This window comes from Mesoplodon densirostris, chromosome 8 (genome assembly GCF_025265405.1).
Source record: "Mesoplodon densirostris isolate mMesDen1 chromosome 8, mMesDen1 primary haplotype, whole genome shotgun sequence".
Taxonomy (NCBI): Eukaryota; Metazoa; Chordata; class Mammalia; order Artiodactyla; family Ziphiidae; genus Mesoplodon; species Mesoplodon densirostris.
The window spans coordinates 1352599-1372939 of NC_082668.1; positions in this window are offsets into that span (position 1 = coordinate 1352599).

Consider the following 20341-nt stretch of genomic DNA (forward strand, 5'->3'; position numbering starts at 1 on the left):
GTAATCTTCATTTTCATCCAGTTCTTGTTCATCTGACCTTTTACTTGAGCAGCGTTACTTGCTTCCCAAGTCCTGTATTTGTGCACATCCTTCTTTGTCACCCTCACATGGATACTCTGGTTCAAGAGAACAGAGAACCCTGTGGTCACTCCTCTGAAGTCCGAGTGGCTATCCGGTTGCCTATTGCGTCTGGAGTCCTGGATGAGAGCTGTGATGCTAACATCTCCTGCTGTGTTGGTAACCATGGAGGGTTCTCTCCCAACATGGAGGCCTTCTTCCTAATTCTTGGAACGTGAGTTCCTTGAGGTTACCTTCCCTGGACCTTGACCAGCCCCAGTGTCTGTCAGAGGCCAGTGGCCATCTGCTCACTTTGCTGCAGTCTTGTGTTGTCGAGAGCTGGGTCCCAGCTGTAAGTGTCCCCCTCTCCGCTTTCCCTCCTCAGGCCCATGGACCTCGCCGAGGTTCTTTGCCCCACGAGGCTCTTCTTTCTGTTCTCCTGTCAGTTCTCTGGGAAGTAGAGGGAGGAGCCACTTGGGTCTCTTGAGCTATGTTTTCTGTCTTTTTTCTCCTGCTCAGGGCTGCGGGCACAGGCTAGGGCCTGGGGTGAGACTGGTGCTTGCCCTTGGTCAAGGGCAGAATCATCGCTCCCTCCCCACATGACAGTCAAGGGGCCCTTCATCCACTGCTGTAATCTGGCTCCCATACAGCTCTCAAGGCCACTAGAAACATCTCTGCAGCTCAGAACCCTGATTGTGGATGTGGGTGACCTTATTTCTTGTGGTGGTCCCAGCCTCATAAATTAGAGGTTGTGGTAGAGTTCCTGGGTAGTGACCTGTGAATGTCTGATGAAGCTGTCCCCAGCATGCAGGCTCACAGATGACTTCAGGGGATGAGAGTTGGAAGAGGGAGGGGGAGGAGGTAAAGAGGAGGAAACTTCAACCACACACAGTCCTCTTGCAATGAGTCTTGCCTGACAAGCGCATTAGCCCAGCCAGTATATCCCATTCTATAGACTTGTGGAAAAAGTTATATAGTCTGATCATGGTGAAGTATCAATAGCTTGTATTGGGCTAGTTTTCCTTAAGATAGCAATTATAAACTTTGAATAAATAAACAAACACACAAAAATTCAATATATTTTAAGGCATTGGAGCACAACCCAAAATAGACAGAAACTGCAGGAAATTCAGGCTGAGGGCACCCTCCAGTCTCCATGGTGCAGGATGCATGGAACTGAAGCAAAAGTGCTGTGTAATTAGTTTGAAGTGTCAGAAGGTGGCGTTTGGGCCCCCAGGGCAGTTGGAGATTGAACAGGGAAATTCAAGAAAGCAGGCAGCCACAGAAGAGGTGGCCCCAAATCTTATATAAACTCCCCTCAATCCTTGGTGACACTTGTAGGGGAGACTTGAAGAAGTTTGGTGGGAAATCACAGCTGGAAGAGCTGAGTTGAAATTTCAGCTGCTGCCTACCACAGAAGTGCCAGAATTTGGAGCTGAAATCCTGCCCAGTTATGGGGACTCAGCAAAAACCTTGCGCTTTCCATTGAAATCCCAGAAAGGTCACAATTAAGGAGCAAAGACTATGTCCCAGGACTAAGAATTTTCCCTAAAACTAAAGAAAAAGTCAAAATAAATTTATCCCAAGAGTTTAAATGAAGGCTTCACAAGTTCAAGGTAATTATCTAGTAAATTAACTGCTTATAAAATGAAAATAATCTTCAGAGAGAGAATAGATCCCAGAGTCTGAACAATGTATCATCAACAATATCCAATAAACAATAGAAGCTACTAGACATGTGAAGAAACAAGAAAATGTGAGCCATGGACAAAAGAACAAGCAATCAATATAAATATATTCAATTTACTCAATTACTCAATTTACTCAATATACTCAATTTGCCCTAGATGTTGGAATTAGCAGAAAAACACTTTAAAATACTGCTATTAATATGTTCAAGGAATTATGTGAAAATTGGTCAAAATGAATGGATGGAAGAAATCTCAACAGAAAAAGGGAAACTATAAAAACAACCAAATAGGTATTTTAATACTGAGGTGTAATATATCTAAAATGAAAAATTTACAGGATAAGCTTAACAAAAGATTGGAGTTGGAAGAAGAAAACATCAACTTGAAGATAGATTTTTTTAAATGACCAAATTTAAAGAATGAGAGACAGAAAAAATAAATTAACAGTGCCTCAGGGACCTGTGGGACATTATCAAGAAGTCTAATAGGCTTGTAATGGGAATTACAAAAGGAAAGAAAATAGAGAATGGGATAGACAAAATATATGGGAAAAAACACAGAAATTCCCCTAAATTTGGTGAAAAACACTGATTTACAGATTCAAGATCAATGAGCCTTATACTGGATAAATGCAAAGAAAATCACGCCTAGGCACACCACAGTCAAATTGCTGAAAACTAATGATAAGGAAAGACTTTTGAATGCAGTCAGAGAAAAACTCATGACCTACGGGGAAAATAGTACAAGTAATGGCTGACTTTTTATCAGAAACAATGGAGGCCAGAAGACAATGGAAGTACATTTTCAAAGTATTGAAAGAAAAACTGTCAACCCTAAATTCTCTATTCATCACATTAAGAGACAAGAACAATTCCTTCAAAGACCTAATTTACCAACTCTGACACTTAGAAGACATAGAAAGTATGAATAGCCCTATGTATATTAAGGAAATTGATTTTGTCATCAAATACCTTCCCACAAAGAAGATTCCAGGCCCAGATGACTTCATTGTTAAATTTTACCAAACATTAAAGAAATAAATGGTACCAATTTTACACAAACTCTTTCAGAAAATTGAGGAGGAAGGAACACATTTAAACTTATTTTATGAATCCAGGAAGATCCTAATACCAAACATGAGAAGGACATTACAAGAAATGACATTTACAGACCAATATCCTCATGAATGCAGATGCAAAATTACTTTTTAAAAATTAGAAAATCAAATCCAGGAACATATAAAAAGAATAATATATAGGGACTGAGTGAGGTTTATCACAGGAATGCAAGGTTAATTTACCATTCAAAAACCAATCAGTGCAATTCAGCACATTAACAGATAAAAGGAAAAAATATATTCATCTTAGTAGATGCTGAAAAAGCATCTGACAAAACTCAACATCAATGTATGATAAAAATTCTCACAAACTAGCAGTGGGAGGAAAAGTCTTCAATCTGCTAAAGGGCATCTATGGAAACTTACAACTTTACTACAAATACTAATTCTGTTAATAACTTTCATACTAATACTGAAATATTGAGTGGTTTACCCCTAATATCAGGAATAATGCAAGAATGTATGTCCTCACCACTTCTGTAAACATTGTACTGTACGTCTTAGCCAGCATCCTAGGGTAGTCAAGGACATAAATGTCATAAATATTGGAAAGAAGGAAGTAAAACTGTCTTTATTCACAAACATCATTGTTTATATGGGAAATCCTAAAAAAATCAACCACAAAAAACCCTACTCTAGATATAAATAAATTTAGGAAGTTCACAGGATACAATGTCAACATAAAAAATCCATTGTATTTTCATATACTAGCAACAAATACTTCGAAAAATAAAATTTTAAACTTACTACAATAGTGTCAAAAATAAACTACGTAGGAATAAATTTAAGTACATTAAAACCTATCTGCTAAAAACTATAAAACATTGCTGAGAGAAGCTGAAGGTGTAAATAAGTGCAGACATACCCTGTTCATGGATGGTAAGACTCATATAATTGTTAAAATGTTAATTCTCTCCAAATTGATCCATTCTGAATCAAAATCTGGAGTCATTTTATAGAAGTTGACTCAATTCTGAAGGTACATGAACATGCAAAGAATACCACATAGCCAAGTACTCTTGAAGAATAACAAAGTTGGAGGGTTCACACTAGCTAATTTCTGGACTAATAGTACAGGTGCAGTAACTGGGAGAGTGGGAATTTGGTGTAAGCACAGACGTTTACATCAATGGAACAGAACAGAACGCCCAGATATGAGGCTATGCAGATATGTGGTTAATTGTGTTTTTTTTTAAAATTGAGATGAAATTCACATAACATAAAACCGACCATTTTCCAAGTGTCCAATTAAGTGACATTTAGTACATCACAATGTTGGGAAACCACTATGGTTAATTGATTTTCTAGGAGGCACTGAGGCGGTTGGTTCAATCAGGAAAGGAGAAGCTTCTCAACAAATGATTGGAACAAGTGGATAAACAGACGGACACAAAATGAACTTCAACCCTTCACTCCCACTGCACAAAAAGCTTTGAGCTGCATCATAGACCCATGCACTACTTATAAAATTTAAACTGTAAAACTTGTAAAAGAAAACAGAGGAGATGAATTTCTTAGGGAGGACACAAAAGGCAATAAAACCAAAGGAAAAACTGATCAATTAGCCTTCATTAACATGATAAGCATCTGCTCATGGAAAGACACTGATAAAGATAAAACCTACAGACAGGGGGAAAGGTTTCACAGTATGTATACCTAACATAGGACTTTTGTCTTAAATATATAAAGGCCCTTCCTAATCAATAACAAAAAATCAACACTTAGAAATCATTAGACATCATTAGTCTTTAGGGACAGGCAATAAAAACCACAAGGAGATGGCACTTCTCACTGACCAGGTGGCTGAAAATAAAAAACACACCACCACCTAACAAGGATGAGGATGGGAAGAAGCTGGAACCTCTCCAACGCTGCTTCGGGAACTGCAGAACTGCAGAACTGCACAGCCACTTGGAAAAACTGCTTGGCTGTTTCTTACACAATTAAATATATATCTACTGTATGACTCAGAACTTCCATTTACTCAAGAGGAGTGAAAATACATGTCCAGAAAAAGAATCGTAAAAAAATGTTTATAGCAGCTTTGTTGATAATAGCTATAACTGAAAAAAAAAAACCCTCCAAAAAGCTCAAATACCCTTCAACAGAAAACTGGATGGAAAATCAGTGCTATAGTCACACAGCGGAATACTACTAGGCGATGAAAAGGGGCATGAACTCAAAATCTGTTACGTGAAGGAAGAGAGACACAAAATAGTGTCTTCTGCATAACACTATGTATACTAAGTCCCAGAAGAGGCAAAACTAATGAATGGTGACAGAAATCAAAAGGGGTTGCTTATGGGGGGGGGCCTGAGAGAATTTTCTGGAGCCTTGTCTTGAATGTGGTGGTGGTCATGGGGTATATCCAGTTACTGACTCATCAGATTGTGCTCTGAACATGTGTACATTATGCCCTGCGTAAAAGTTACTTCTAGAAAAGTGATGAAGATGAGGTCACCTGTGTATCTATAGTGTCCTGTTAACTTGACCCAGTGTCTCTGCAGTGTGGTGAGAACGCTTGTCACACGTCAGCTTACTCCTGGGCACCAGCTTCAATGGCTGGTGATCACGCCCATGTCTGGATTTGCTGCAGTGCATGTCACCAGCCCCAGGAAAGCTTTGGGGACCAGAGTGGGAGCTGCCTCTCCCACGTTCATGTTTGTGCTGGTGGAAAATAAGGCAGACCACATGGCCGTCTTTCTATTTATGGAAATCTTGAACGGGTGCCCAACGAAGTGCCCTAACTAGCCTGTGACCTGATTTGGAGGCGGAAGTTGCAGACCATAAGGGTCACCCCTTGCCGTGGACCGGAGGAGAAGGGGTCAGGCGACAAGCCCCGGGTCAGGCTTTGATCCAACGAGCAGAGGGAACCATTGCTGCAGAGCCCCCCGTGGGAGCACAGCTCCAGGTTACCTGGGTTGACGTGGCCCACACGTGGCCGTGTTACCCACCGGTGACCCCGGCGTGGGCCTCCGTGGGGCGGCCTCAGCTGCACCGTGCGGCTTGGCCCCTGGGACCAGCCGGGACACACCAGGCGGGAGGTGGCAGCTGAGAGCCAGCAGATCAGCTCTTGGAGACCTCAGCTGGGGTCGCTGGGGTCACCTGGGGTCACGAAGGGCCGCAGTGTGGTGTCCTCAGCCTTGCCCGGTCTGGCAGGAGCACCGCTCCTGGTGGGCCCTGGGGAGAGAGACATGTCATCCGAGGAGAGCAGCCGGCCCGCTGTCCCTGGGGCTCTTCGAGTTTCTAGCAGGCTCACCCAGAGGCTGCAGAAGGGCTACGGCTGTCGCAGGAGGCCCAGGAGGGCGCGGTGGCTGCAGGCGAGCCGTCACAGCCACCATCACAGCCACGTTGCTACCCTGCATCCTGCTGGTTCTTTCAAGTCCTGCCCCTCCTCCAAGCTCTCATTTCTGTGCTAATGCTCGTAATCTGCCCCCGGCTGGAAGTGCTGGGGTGGCCGTGGGAGGACCCCCAAATAATACTGGGTGCTGTAGCCTAAGGAAGCGAGGACCCCGCGTGGGCGTGTGGAAAACATCTCCGGGGACGTCTGGGCTCGGGTCAAGAGGCTGGCTGGCAGGGGTCCTGGGGACTTTCTGGGGGGTGTTGACTCAGGTTCCTTGGCTCACAGAGTGGGGGTGAGGGCTGGGGGCTCGTGAAAGTCCTTCCCCCACCCGCCCTTGTGGAGGCCGAAGAGCCCAAGGGCACAAAGCTGCTCCTGTGGCCTCGCCCGTGGGCGGCAGAGATAAGTCACAGCGGCTGCCTCTGTTGTGCTGTCAGAGAGCAGAAATAGACCGTGGCTCCGCTTCCCAGAAGGGCCCTGTGTGGGCCTGGGCCAGGCTGCTGTCTGCCTTTGGCCTTGAGAGGGACGATGCCGGCCGGCCGTGTGGTCCAGAGCACAAGTCGGGCCCTCCCTCCCGCCCCTGCTGGCTCAGAAATTGTTTCATCGGAGATAAAAGGCTGGCCTGGCAAGTGGGTGCTGGACCTGCCCTGCTGGTCCTCCCTAGGTGTCTCAGGATGTGAGGACTGTGGGAGCCCCAGGACCCGGGGTCCACAGCAGGTGGTCAGTGTTGTGTCTCAGGCCTGGGCTAACCTGGCCCGACGCTGGCCAGCACTCAGGTGGGAAGTCGAGGTGACCCTGGGCACCAGCTGGGGACACTGGCAAACGCTTGGCTACAGGAGGTGTCCAGGAGCAGCTTAGAACTCCACCGGGCTGGCCTTCGCCCCATCACTTCTTGCCGGGACTGTCTGAGTTATTCACAGCCTCCAGCCGCTGGCCTTCCAGTGCCCCCCACGCCGCTCCACACACACCGCAGGCTCACACCGTCCCCGATTGACCCAGAGCCTCCAACTCAGCTCGGGACACAGGACGCTGCACGTCCCCTGCTGCTGCCCAGGCTTGTCTGGCGCAGCCCGCAAGTGCAGGCCGAGGGCAGGCGCGAGACGACACGGGCCATGTCTGACCCTCTAGCTCCCCCGGCAGGGCTCTCCCTCTGCTCCCCAAAGCCGGGAGTTTCTCCTGGGCAGTGACCACAGCTGGGGTGCTCGGGGCTGGACCTGGAAGGTGTCCACGGTGGAGGCTGCCTGACGCTGGCTGGTGGAGGCCCTGGCCCAGTGCTCTCTTCAGGCCGCAGGCCACCACCAGGCCTCAGAGGGGCACCCGCGGGTTCTGGGACCCCCCCCACTGAAGCAGTGGGAGGGTGGATACAGGGCCTGCAAGCGGGGGTCGCCGTCCAGGAGATGGGGCCGGTCGGGGGCCCTGAGAGGTTAGCTAGAGGTTTCCTTCTTGGAACAGCCGCAGCAAGAGTGCTGCTCGGGGCGAGCACGACTCACAGCAGCTACGGGAGCCATCAAGTGATGTGCAAGTGGTGTGTGTGCGTGTGTACGTGCGTGTGCGTGCGCAAGGGACAAAGAGAGTCTCAGTGGGCGTGATCAGCCTAGTTCCTGAGTTCAAAGGGCGACATTACAGTGTGGGGGAGTAATCCTGGAAGGCTTCCCAAATGAGGTGGGCCCAGGGAGGAAGGAGCCAGGGTGGGGATTCATCCACCGGAGGACGTGGCACCAGGCATCCAGCTCTGCAAAGTCCCCTGTGACTCAGGACCCGGGTGGAGTCGGGGGCTCGGGGACACTGTGGTGGGCTGAGGCAGGGGTCCCTGCCCAGCTGGAAACAGAGCTACCAGTTGGATGGACCAAGCCACGTGACAGGGGCTGGGCCCAGCGAGGGCTCTGGGACCCCAGAAGTCCCAAACACAAGTGAAGCAGGAGGCTCCAGATCTCAGCACCGTTCCCCATCCGCAGACAGGGGCTGCTCTGTGCTCTCCACCTCGGACAGGGTTGGCACTGAATCCCAGTGGCCAAGGCTGCGGGGACGGTGAGCGGGCAGGCGGTCAGCTTGGAGGAGCGGCTGCATGAGGAAGGGGTGGACTCCCTCCTCACCTCCCCAGGGCCTCCTCCAAGGAGGAGCAGCGTGGGCTCTGAGGGGGTTCCCGCCGGCCCTCCTTCCAGCACCTGAGTTCCAGGCAGGCATCCATTGGATGGGATGGGGGGGGATGGAGGGGGTGCGGGCTGCATCAGGGGCTCCCTGGCTAAGGTGTGGTCATGAGGACCAGGCAGTGGGAGCCTAATGGGGCTCTCGTGTGGAAGGACAAGGAGACAGACCAGCCCCCTCCCGGGGGCCCCACTCTGCTGATCCCCAGTCCTCTGGGGCGGAGGGAATGGGGTTCCAGCACTGTGGGGCAGCCAGTGGGGCAACGGCTGGGCTGGGGTTTGGGGTCACGCCAGTCAGGATTTCCGACTCCAGGCCCAGGAGGAGAGCCCGGGTGGATGCTCGACCGTCACCCCAACGGGCCTGCTTGGCTGGGCTCTGGGGCAAGGCTGGCAGGGCCTCAGTGCAGGGCAGGGACACACAGATGCAGGCTTCGCCCACCGGTACAGGGGACCACCACACGGCAGCTGAAGCTCCTGGAGGAGGCCGATGCGGAGACAGGTGCAGGGGGCCTGGACCCTGGAATGCTGCTTCCTTGCCTTCCCCCGGGGGAATGGAGGCTCCAGTGAACACAGGGCCTCTGACTGATCAGAGCCCGGCCCCAGCGCATCCTCCTAGCTTCACCCACCGCCCCTCCCCCGCCCCAATCTGTTTATGTCCCACTTATCTCCTGTAGCACATTTCAGGGGTGGATGTAAAGAAAATTCTGATCTTTTAAAATAGATTTCACAGGGGAGGTGGAGGGAGGGGAGGGGAGAGATGAGTTCACTGTGCGTTTGCTTCTAAAAGAGGCCAGCGTGAGCCGTGGGCATTTACGGAGGGTCGCCGTGTCACCTCCCCTTCTGCTCAGCCCCCAGGACAGTCACTGCACCTCAGCACACACACTATTTCCAGGCTGTTTGGCTCTCAGACCTGAGGGTCGTGTGGTCGAATAATATTTGTGGCTGGATGTGCGTGGTCGGGAGAGGACCGTGTGATAGAGCTGGGTGCATGGCGGATCCCAGTCGGCCTGGGACCAGTGTTGGCCCGTCAGGGAGCCGGAAGTGGGCTGCCCTGCAAAGGCTGATCTGGGTGTAGCTGGAGATGGCCGGGGAGGGTCTGCTCTGCATCTCAGGGGGCCTCTGTGCTTGTCAACAGCGGGCCAGACCCACCGTGGCCAGCGTAGCCGAGCTGTCCCTTGCACATATATGGCACTTCCCTGGACCTCAAAGGACCCCCTGATGAAAGTATCCATTGAAAGCTCTGGCCTGGTCCCAGGTTCAATACACACAGACCCCAGCTTACAACTGCACTGCTTCGCGGGTCATTCGGGCACCAGTGGTCAGGCAGAGTATGGTGGGCGGCTCCTCTGGTGGGCTCTTGTTTCAGCAGGTGGGTTTTCCTTCCGGAAGGTGCCCCACTGTTGTGGTCTCCGGCCATGACCTGCTCCCTGAAGCACCAGGACCTCACAGAGAACATGGCAGGGTGTGGTGCAGCCCTCCTAAGCCCCAGGGCCCTGGCAGACGGAGTGTCTGACAGCCTGGAGGAGCTCCCTCCCCTGTGCTGCTCCATCACGAGGAGGCCAGAGAGCCAGCGACCCTGCTCCAAGTCTAGCCTCTGTGAGAGGCTGCTGCCTGGTGGTCAGGCCTCACTCGTATGCAAGTGACAGACACCTTGCTCAAAGAAATAGGATGACGGATTGGAGCACAGAATTGGAAAATGTAAGGGGTCCAAGAACTTCAGGCATAGCTGGATCCAGGACGTTAGGCAAGGCTATCAAAATCACCTCCCTATCCTTCTCTGTTCTGTCTTCCCTTGTGTAGCATTACTCTCAGGTAGACTGTCTCTCCAGGTGAACAAAGATGGCCATAAAAAGCTCCAGGCATAAAGCAACCCTCTTTTCAATAAACTTCTAAATCTCCCACAGCATTCAGACTGGTGGCCTGGGTCACGTGTCCATCCCTGGCTAGTGAGTGTTCCAGAAGCTGGGTGATGCTCATTGGCTGGCCTAGGTCATGTGTCTCCTGCCACACTTACAATCCCAACTCCCACTTATAGAATCACTGGACTGGGGAGAGGGTCATTTTCAGACGGGATTTGGAGAACGAAGGGTGGTCGTGCAGACCCTGCACATGCGTCCTACATGTGGTCACTCCAGGGGTGGCCAGTGAGTGCTCCCACAGAGAAGTATTCATAAAGGTAAAAGTCCTGCTCAGAGGCCTTGGGGGTCCACCTGCCAACCTCCTCCTCTGGAGCAAAATACTGTGGCTGTCAGGACCTGTGTCTCAGAAAACCCCAGGCAACTTCAAAGGGGCCTGTCCACCTAGCCAGCTTTGATCTCAGAAGGGGACTTGCTAACAAACATGATCAAAAGGAACATGGATGATTCCAGGTATGCACAGACACCCTCTCTGGGGGGAAATGAAGGCTCTTTCATCCAGGCTGCAGGATTCACCAGCTAAAGAGACTTAAATATCCTTAAAAGCATTTTTCTTTTTATGTTAGAAATGCAGCAACAAAACCTGCCCCTGTCTTGCTTACCCGGAAGTCGTAAGGATGAGAAAGTGGAGGCTGTCATGGAACCAGGCGGGGTCTGTGGACACAAGAACAATATAAGGACAGTGCTGATCCAGGGGGATCAGGACCATGGGTGCTGTGTGTCTTTGCAAGTTGCTATCCCTCTCTGGGCCCCAGTTGGAGCTTTTATAGTAACTGCCATTATCCTCTCCTATTGCATAGTGACATCACATGCCACGGCATTTTGGGCCAGGTAATCCTGGCAGGTCCTTTTCAGCTCAATATTTTATGGTTCTAAGTTCCAGGCGCAAGATGATCAGTTGGATCAGATGGAGATCAGATGGAATTCACACTTTAAAATCATTTCTAAAAGCCAGCCATCCAAATTCCAGACTCCAGTCTGGCAAAGGATGGTTCTTGAACAGGTAAGAAAATAGACGTGAGTCCCAGCGAGATGGTGAGGGTGGGCTGCTTGATCTTGAGTGACCTCAGCAAGTGGTCACCAGCTGGGAAGAAAGACGGGGCAGCAAACAGAGCATTCCTTCAGGGAGCCTGACCTTGAGCACTGGGGAAGGGGGGAAGACAGCCAGGGTGGACGCGGGTTGGGGGATGGTGCTGAGAAAGGAACCACCTGGGGCAGCTGAAATGCCAAGGGCAGAGGAACCCGGGACAAGGTCAAGGTGAGGACACAGGAGTGAGGCTGTGACTGGGGGTGGGGAGACTGGCCCTGTCGGGGAGGGCGGACCCTTCTTCTACCGCCGCCCCCAGCAGGTGGTGCATGTGCAGCTGGGCCTCGATTTTCTCCGTGAGTGGGAGTCAAGTTCGTGGGCGAGGAGGGGAGGTGCAGTGGATTTCTGAGCACCGCCGAGTGCCCGGCCCTGGAGGGACCGCTGGCCTGCGGCTGCTGGGGTGTGCAGAGCACGGGAGATGGGGTGAAGAAGCAGACCCGCCGCTTACAGGGCCTGGGTCTGGGAGGGGGCAGGCGTGTCCCTGAGCACATCCAGACTGGTCAGTGGGATTTGGGGCCCTGAGGACCACGCAGGGGACCCCGGGGGGTGGGGGAGCCTCATGACTCAGGCTCTCTCTGAAGCACTGCGCATGCCTCCTCCGGGTGCTCCCCCAACACAGTGCTGATTCCAAGACCTCTTCACAGTCGAAATTGCACGGTCTTCCAAAAACAGGGGTGGCTTGCCCCGAGGAGGTGCCTGAGTTGGAGGGTAAATAACGGCCCACAGGCCCCTGTTTCAGAACTTGCTGTGAATCGCTTTGGACGTAAGAGTTTGAATTCGGGGGAATATTTATTAGGGTGTGTGAGAAGCACAATGTTGGAATAAAAGCAGAAATTAGATTTCTTTTGCAGTTTGGAGGGTAAGCTCAGTAATCACCAAGAGACAATACGAAAAGCTGACCCATCAGGAGGAGGTGGCGTGGGGCAGAAAATTAGATCAGATACAGTTATCGGAGCATCAGGAAAACAGATTTCATTCTACTCTCCTTTCATCTGTGGGGAGAAAGCACTTAAAGGGCTTTAAATTAAAATCAATTCCTGTTAAACCTTTGGGTAATTTGGTTTGCGATCTCTTTCAGCCTGGATGAAGGTGCAGGAAAGAGAGGGCATCTTGGTTTGAGACCTGAACGTGTCCTTGGAAGTGACCTTGTCCTGCCTCCTTCCAGGGGGAGGGGGAGGCCTGTGCTTTGCTGGGAGGGACCAGTCACCTCTGCCCAGGGTGGCCCTGGAGCGCTTTGTGTGCCACCCAGGGTGGCCCTGGAGCACTTTATGTGCCTCCGGGCCCTGGCTGCCCTGGCCAGTGTCTGTTCCCACCCAGCTGATCCAAACTCTTAGTCTGAAATTTGCCTCCTGGGATGCCCACTGCAGACAGGTGCCACGGCGGGCCTGTGACTCATTTGGTCCGTCCAGCATCCCTCCGAGGGAGGATCAGGGGTGAGTAAGCAGAAGGGCGGAGAAGGACAGTGACTTGGTGCAAGTAACACAGCTTAGGGTTGTAACCCCTGGGACCTGTGCAAGTGACCTTAATTGGTGTTTGCAGATGCAATTACTCTAAGGATCTCAAGATGTGATTATCTTGGATTAGGGGGCCCCGAATCCAATGGCTGGTGTCCTTATGCGAAAGGAGAGGGAGACGTGACACACAGACACACGGGAGGGACGCAGCCACGGGCCAAGGATGCCAGGAGCCACCAGAAAAGGAAGGAAGGACCCATCCCCAGAACCGTGGGGGACAGCGTGGCCCCGCGGACGCCGTGGTTCCAACTTCTAGCCTCCAGAACTGCTGTTTAATCCACCCAGTGTGGTCATTTGTCACGGCAGCCCCAGGACACTGATGCAGGCCCTGCAACTATAGACTCGTTTCCATGGAGACGTGCAGTCACAGGGCTTGGAGTGTTCCTGACAGGCGTTTCCAATAATGGGAACTTGCACAGGCACTGAGGACCGGGCCCTGCGGTTGACGTGTGTGCGCTGCTCCCTGGACCCCACCCCTGGCCACTGCCTGCTGCTCACCTACTTACAGGGGCCTCTCCTGGAACTGAATCCTGAACCCCAGAATCTCTCCAACCTGGAGCAGGTCACAGAGTCCCAGACCTGGCCACACTCCACCCGGGCCTGGAGCTCGGGGCGTGGTTGGCTCTGATGGGGCCCCCAGGGCAGTTCCGGCCCGACAGGATGGAGCCCGAGGGGCAGAGGGGACGTGTGTGGGACGACGGCCCTGCCTCTGCACAGGTCTCTTCAGAGGCAGTGATGCTCGGGAGAAAGCACCGTGTGCCTGGAGCTACACCGGCCCCTGCCCCAGGGGCCTGGCCGGTCCTCTGTCTCCATGGTTCGGGCTCCGAGCATCGAGCATCGTCACTGGCCTCCTCTCAGCCCTGAGCATGTGCTGTGTGCAGGGAACTAGCAGGGGCACCTGAAGGCATGAGCTCAGCTCACGGAACTGGCAATCCAGCAGGAGGAAGCAAAACTGTGGTGCCGTCAGGAACCGGCAAGCGCCTGAGGGAAAATCAAGTAGGGGACGGTGACCCGGGTCTCTGCAAGGAGGCAGTGTTGGTCAAAGGACAGGCATCTCCTTGGGGAAGAGGCAGTCTGAAGAGGACCAGAGCACGGGGTCCCCAGAGCCCACTCTCGTTCACCTGGGCTCTCCTGGGCTGCGGGCAGGGGCTCCTCGGGCCAGTCTAGGGGCTCCGGCGCCCCACCATCTGCTCCAGGTCAGCGGGACCGGCAGGCCCAGGCCAGCCTCCTTGAGAGTCTCATGGTGCGGAGGACAAACTGTGTGCGGACTCGGAGGGCAAAGCCCCTCCCCTTCATTGAGGACGGACCTGGGACTCTCCTGCTGTGACGGGGAGATTCCTACAGCTCAGACACGGGCACCCCTGCCCACGTCTTGTTGCTGGTAAAGCGCCAGGGCAGCGGGAGCCCAGCGCTTGGCCCACCCACATCCAGTCCGCGGCCGTGGGCTGCCCCTGCGACTCCTGCCTCTGTGCCAGCTGAACCCAGTCTCCCCGTGCGCCCGTCAGGCCGCCGCCATCCACAGCGTCAGGCCCGAGTGCGGCCCTCTGGTCCAGGAACCTCTCCCCGTTCCCCAGCACGAGGCTTCAGCAGCTGTCGCCTCAACCCAGCTTGAGGCTCACTCAGCCCTGTGGACTCCTCTGCCCGACTCGGTGTCTCCCACCCGGGCCGCTGCGGGCAGGGCCAGACTCACTCACTTCCATGGGCCCCGCGTAGGGAACAAGGGGCCACCACAGGCCACGTTCCGTGCACGGTGTGGGTCATACCCACTCCACGCTGGGTGGACCTGGAGCCAAGTGAAAACGTGGGGCCTTGGTCAAGACTACTGCAGATGCCCAGCAGCGTACCCACCCGGCGGGCCCTTCTGAGCACACCGGCCGCGAGCCATGGGGCCGGCCCAGCAGTGGACATGCAGCCGCAGGTGGCGCCTTCTGCATCGCGCTGGGGCCGGACTCGGGGCCCTTCCCTTCTCACCCTCATCCCAGCAGCCCCCAACCACCCCCCACTTTCTTGGGATGCTTTAATTTCTCACGCATTCTGAACAGAGAAGCGTGAACTTGCACCACTCAGGTCACTGACTCATCCAAGTGTTGTTAGCTGCTAAGTAAAATTAAATCTTTGATGAGCTGTATTTCTTACCTTCTCGATTAAAATAACTATGATTAATGGAGTGGACGGCACCTAACTCTGACAGTTCTCCTGGAAAGTTCTACAGAGCCCAAGCCCTGTTCCGGGGCAGGCCCAGGCTGAATGGGCAGTCAGGGGCCGGTCAACTGAGAATTTCTGGTCACCCGCAGCCCCTCAGAGCCAACCCACCATCCTGGGGGGCTGGATCCAGGCTGGAGGGAGAGGACAGAGAAGCTGCCTCTTTTCCTAGAGTTGATTCCGTCGGCTCAGCAGCCTCCACGTTTAAGCCAGACAGGAAACGTGTGAGTGGGAGGGCTCTGGGAAGGGGGGGGCAGGGGGAAGACACCCCCTCTCATATCTGACCCCATGGGCCCGGTCTCAGCCCCTAGTGAATGGCCAGCAGCACCACTGTCCCCGCTGAACCACAGGGCTTCATAGTTTACAAGCGCTCTCCCCGCAGGGTGCCCGAACCCCCCTCCCAGCCCAGGCACGGGACCGGTCCCCACCAGTCGTAGGGATGAGCATCCAGGCCGCAGCGGAGAGTTGGTGAAGCAGGGTCAGCAGGAGTGTGGCCCCCGACCTGCTGGGTTGGCCGCCCACTCTGCCCTGGACCCAGAAGATCTGGGATCTGGGATGTGAGGGGGACAAGCTGAGCCCCCGCTGAGGCCTCAGCTCCCTTCTGTGCGAGACAAGGGGCAGCGAGGGTGTCCTCTGGGGCTGCTTGGTACGGGACAGGCAGGGCCACCAGGCACCACACGAAGATCTCCACGATGGTGCTGCCGACCCCAGCCCGGGACTCAGATCTCCCAGTGACCCCAGCGACAGCCCAGCCGCGCGAGTCACGGTCATGGGCCGGCTGAGCCTCCCTCTGTGGCTGAGGATTAGCTGTCACCAGCCCAGAGGCACCGGGCATCTCAGGTTGGACCCGGGTGCCACAGCCCACCGGTTCTCAGTGCCTGGGGACGTTTTCAGCCAGCCGTCCTGCTGCTTCTCCTGCATGAGCCCCTTGGCCTCTAGGGCAGGGAGTTCTCTCTTCAAGCCGTTTGTGGGTATGGGGGGTTGTGCTCACCCTCTCTCCGCAGAAAGGCAGATGGGAGAGTGGAGGTCTGTTCATGGCTGGTGTGGGTCAGCGGGACCCCGGCCAACGTCAGGGCCAGTGGGGTGCCCCTGAGGGGTGCTGCCCGACTCCAGGGCCCTGTGCCTGCCCCTTGGTGGGGGCATCAGGAGGGGTGCACAGTGTGGCCGAGAAAACCTCAGGACCAGAGTGGGCGCCAAGGGGCCTTCCTCTCCGGGCCGTGGGTCCCGCCTCTTCCGCAGGCCCACCCTTGGCCCGATGCTCTCCACCCCCTTACAGCCGGGCTCCAAAGGCCTGTGGCTTCCTGTCCTGTGCTCTGTCGATCCTCACCTCCCACTGACTCGCCCTCCAGCCACCGTGGTCCACCCACACTCCAAGAGCTGTTGGAGCTGCTCCATCCTCGCTTTGGAAATACAGTGAGGCCAGCCGGGCACTGGCGGGGGCTCCAAAGGCCCCGTCCCACCTCAAGGGCCCTCCGCCCCTCCCTGATCCTCCTCCCTCCCGTGGGCTTCCTTCCCCCTTCCCGGGAAAGTTCCTTCAGGCCAAGAAGGGGGCCCAGGCTCTAGAGATCTCCAGGGCAGAAGGAAGACCGCAGGCTTCTCCACCCAACGCCCTCATCAACGTCCCACCACCAAAACCCGCAGATACCCGGACTGTTGCGGGCTCCACCCTTGGGAGGGAGGCGGCACCACCTGATTGGCCAGCGGTGGGAGGAGGGCGGGCAGGGCCGTGTGAGTGACAGGCAGCATCCCACCAGTGGGGGAGCGCAGGTGGTGAGGAGCCCCGGCCAGAGATCGCTGTGCAGTTCTCTTCACTGTCCAGGGAAGACCCCTCCCACCTGGAGGTCGCCGGGGCAGGCCAGGCTATCGGCTGCACTACACACTCTTCCTGGAGTCTCTGGAGGCCGGATGTGGACTCGCCTCCAGAGAAAACCTGGTCCAGCCACCGGTTCACAGATGGTGCGGGAGGCCCGCGATGGGGGACTGGGCAGCTGGTGAGGGGCCGAGTGGAAACAAGAAGCCCCTTCTCCTCCCGGCCGGGCCCTGTTTGGCTCTGTTTCTGCTCACAGACCAAACGCGAGACAGTACTGCATTCAGGGTAGAAGTGGCCCGGTCCCCGCTCGGAGGTCAGGGCAGTGAGGGGGAGGGGCGGGCGTCTCCTGAGACCGCACAGGTGAAGCGAGCAGGAGAGACCCTCTGGGCCCGGTCAGCTGAGTCGCGGCGGGCGGGGGGGGCCCGCCGAGCCTTCGGCTGGGGAGACCCAGCCAGGATTCCTGCAGCAGAGGGAGGGGCTCCCTGCCTCCTGGGGCCTCGTGAAAGCACAGAGCGAGCGCAGCCTTGGGTGGCCTCAGCGCAGGAGGGTCCTCTCTGCACACCCACTGACAGGCTCAGGAAAGACGCCATGATCATAAAACAGGCCAAGAATGCAGCTGGGTCTGGAAAAGGGAGTCTGTGCCCTGGAGGAGACAACACGCAGTAATGGTGTGGGGTGGCCCCTGGACCCCTGCGGGCATCCACCCTCCCGGTCACCCCTCCCCTTGGATGGGCAGAAGGTGGACCTGCTTCCAGCCAGGAGACCGTGCACAGGTGGTGGGCGTCCCTTCTGTGATCGTGTTGCCACACGGAAGACTCCGTCTGAGTTGACTGTGTCCGGGGACGCCAGGTGGCAGAGAACTGTGGCGGCGGGGGCCTCCCCGACCTGAGGTCTCCAGGCAAAAGCCAGCAGAAGTCCGGGGCCTTCAGCCTTGCAGCCACAGGACATGAACCCTGTGGCCCCCGAGGGAACTGGAGACCCCTGGGAGCCTCCCCGAGTCCAGCCTCCAGATGAGAACGCAGCCTGGACGGCAGCCGGGTGGGACCCTGCGTACTCAAGGCACCGTGAGATAGTCAGTGTCTGTGAAGCCACTAAGCTTGTGGTGCTTTGTTCCGCAGTGTAGACACCTAACACACGTGGGCTTTGGTGTCAGATAGACGAGCGTTGGAGCCTGGCTCTGCCCTCGCTGGCGGGTGATGGGGGCAGGTCTCCACTGGCCTCTCTGCTCCTCCTCTATCACCTGGGAGCAATGGCACCGTCTGGTCCCCTGCGCTGGTGCTGCAGATGGGGGATGGGGGGAAATGCATGGGCAGCTCAGCCCTGGGCACCTGGCAAGAGGACTAAGGGTCTCTGTTGTCACAGAGAACAAAGGAAAATAGATCAGCCCCTCCCTTCCACACGTGGCGGGGTCTCTGAGGGGGGCCTTTGAGGTGTGAGATGTGTGGCCCCGGGGGTCTGGGATGCCTGTGAGAAGACAACGGAAGTGGCGGCCGCTGGCTGGCACGCTGCTGCCCTGGCCTCCAAGTGGCCAGCACAACCCTTCCCAGCCCCCTCCCCAGTCCACACCCCGACCCCCGACCTGGGGCAGGAAGGGGCAGAGAGGAACAGCTCTCTGGGAGGAATGGCAGGCCACCCTTTACGGGCTCCTTGCTCTGGTGCATTGGGCAGCTGGGGGGGAGCTGTCACAGAGTGTGATTTCAGAGCCTGGGGGCCTGGGGCAGGGGGGGATGGCACAGCCCCGGAGCTGAGCTGTCGGCTGCCCAGGCATGGCCCCTCTGAGGTCGGCTCCTGGCAGCTCCTGGGAAACACGAGTGGGTCTGAAAGGGAGGACCCCTGAGGACAGGCAGAGCCCTAGCCTGGGCCCTGCACTCAGTGGCTCCTCCTCGTGGCTCTTGGCCCCTGGCTGGCTGGGCAGACCGGGCTACCCCCAGGGGAAGGACAGGGACAGTGAGTGGCGGAGGCAGGGCCCTTGCAGAAACTCATTGTCTTTTCTTTCCTCCGTTCCTGAAGCCCGGCAGCTGGGCCTGTTTCCAGGCGGCAGCAGACTGGAGCCCCAAGTTGCCAGTACAAACCCCACCACCAGCAGCGATCCTGAGGGGCTTCCCAGTGTACGAGGAGCATTTATAGGGGGATCAGCCCCGCCCCATGGGCACTGAGCCCAGTCTCCCCGTTGGGGGACCGTCAGCTTCTAAAACGCCCAAAGAGGCACGTCTCGGGCAGTGTGCCCAAAATCAGCATCTCCGTTCTTGGGAGAGGACAGACAGAGGGTCTGGAGCGACAGGCCCGGAGCCAGTCCTGGTGCCCCTGGGAGGAACCGTCCCAGCAGGTCCCGTCTGCCCATAGCAGAGGCAGAACGGGGGCCCCCCAAGCCGCCCCTGTGCAGATGGGTAGTGGAGTCCCGGGGCTGGAGCCTGACCCACTGGGGGCCCTGCAGTGGCTCTGAGCCCTCCCCTGCCTGTCTGGGCTTCCAGAGGCCCCCCAGCCACATTTGTAGCTTCTCCAAGACAGTGGCTGTGCTCCCAGGTGGGGTCTCTCTGATGTGCTCTGGGCTGGGTTTCCTCTGGAATCTGTAAACACGCAGCTGCCTTCGGTGCCAACAAGTAAGTGAAACCACATGGGATGGTTTGAAGCTTCTAGAAGCTCCTACACATAATGAAAGCAGACAAGCTAAGACCAAGAGTGCAGCAGGCGCAGAGCTGCGTCCCATCAGCCTTCAGCAGGAAGACATGGGGTGGGGGTGGGGGGGTCAGGGGATGGGGGCAAGGGGCTTGGGCCTGGGGAGGCGCTCCAGAGGGAAGGTCTCGGAGAACCAGAAATGCTCTTTCCTCACAACCAGCTGTTGAAATCTAGCCCGTCCACCAAGCCCGGTTTCCCTGCCGCCTCTCCTAAGCAGCTCTCCAGGGTTTCCTCCCCACCTTCTGCGCTGCGGTCCCTTCGTGCTGCCCCCAGAGCCCCAGCACCTCCAGGCTATGTTGTTTGGAGACATACTCCTGGGGTCTCCCCACAGGAGGAGGGCAGGGTCCTCGCTCGCCCCTGGCCGTGGGCACAGCAGGGTGCAGTAAACCCAGCTGGCTCAGTCGGGGGTCCCTCAGGGGGAGGGACTGCGTTAGGAGTGAAATGGAGCCGTCCTTAGCTCACAAGGGCGTGGGGCTTTGTGAAGGTCAGCTGAGACCAGCCCTGTCCTTGTGGTCAGTGCCGGAGCCTGCCTCTGATGGGCACGGCACCTCCCCGAGGGCCCTGTGGTCAGAGCACGTCTGACGCCCAGGCAGTGCCGGGCTCTGACCCCGCGGAGCTGGGAGGCCCAGGGTCAGCATCTCATAGCAGAGGGGCCCCCAGGTCACGGCCTGCTCCGGGGGCAGTGCTGGCCTTGCCCAGCCTCCTGGCTGCTGGCCGCCCTCTGCCCTCTGCCTTAGAGACCTGCCGTGTCCCATGTTGCGAAGTGGACACACCACGTGGCCCCTCG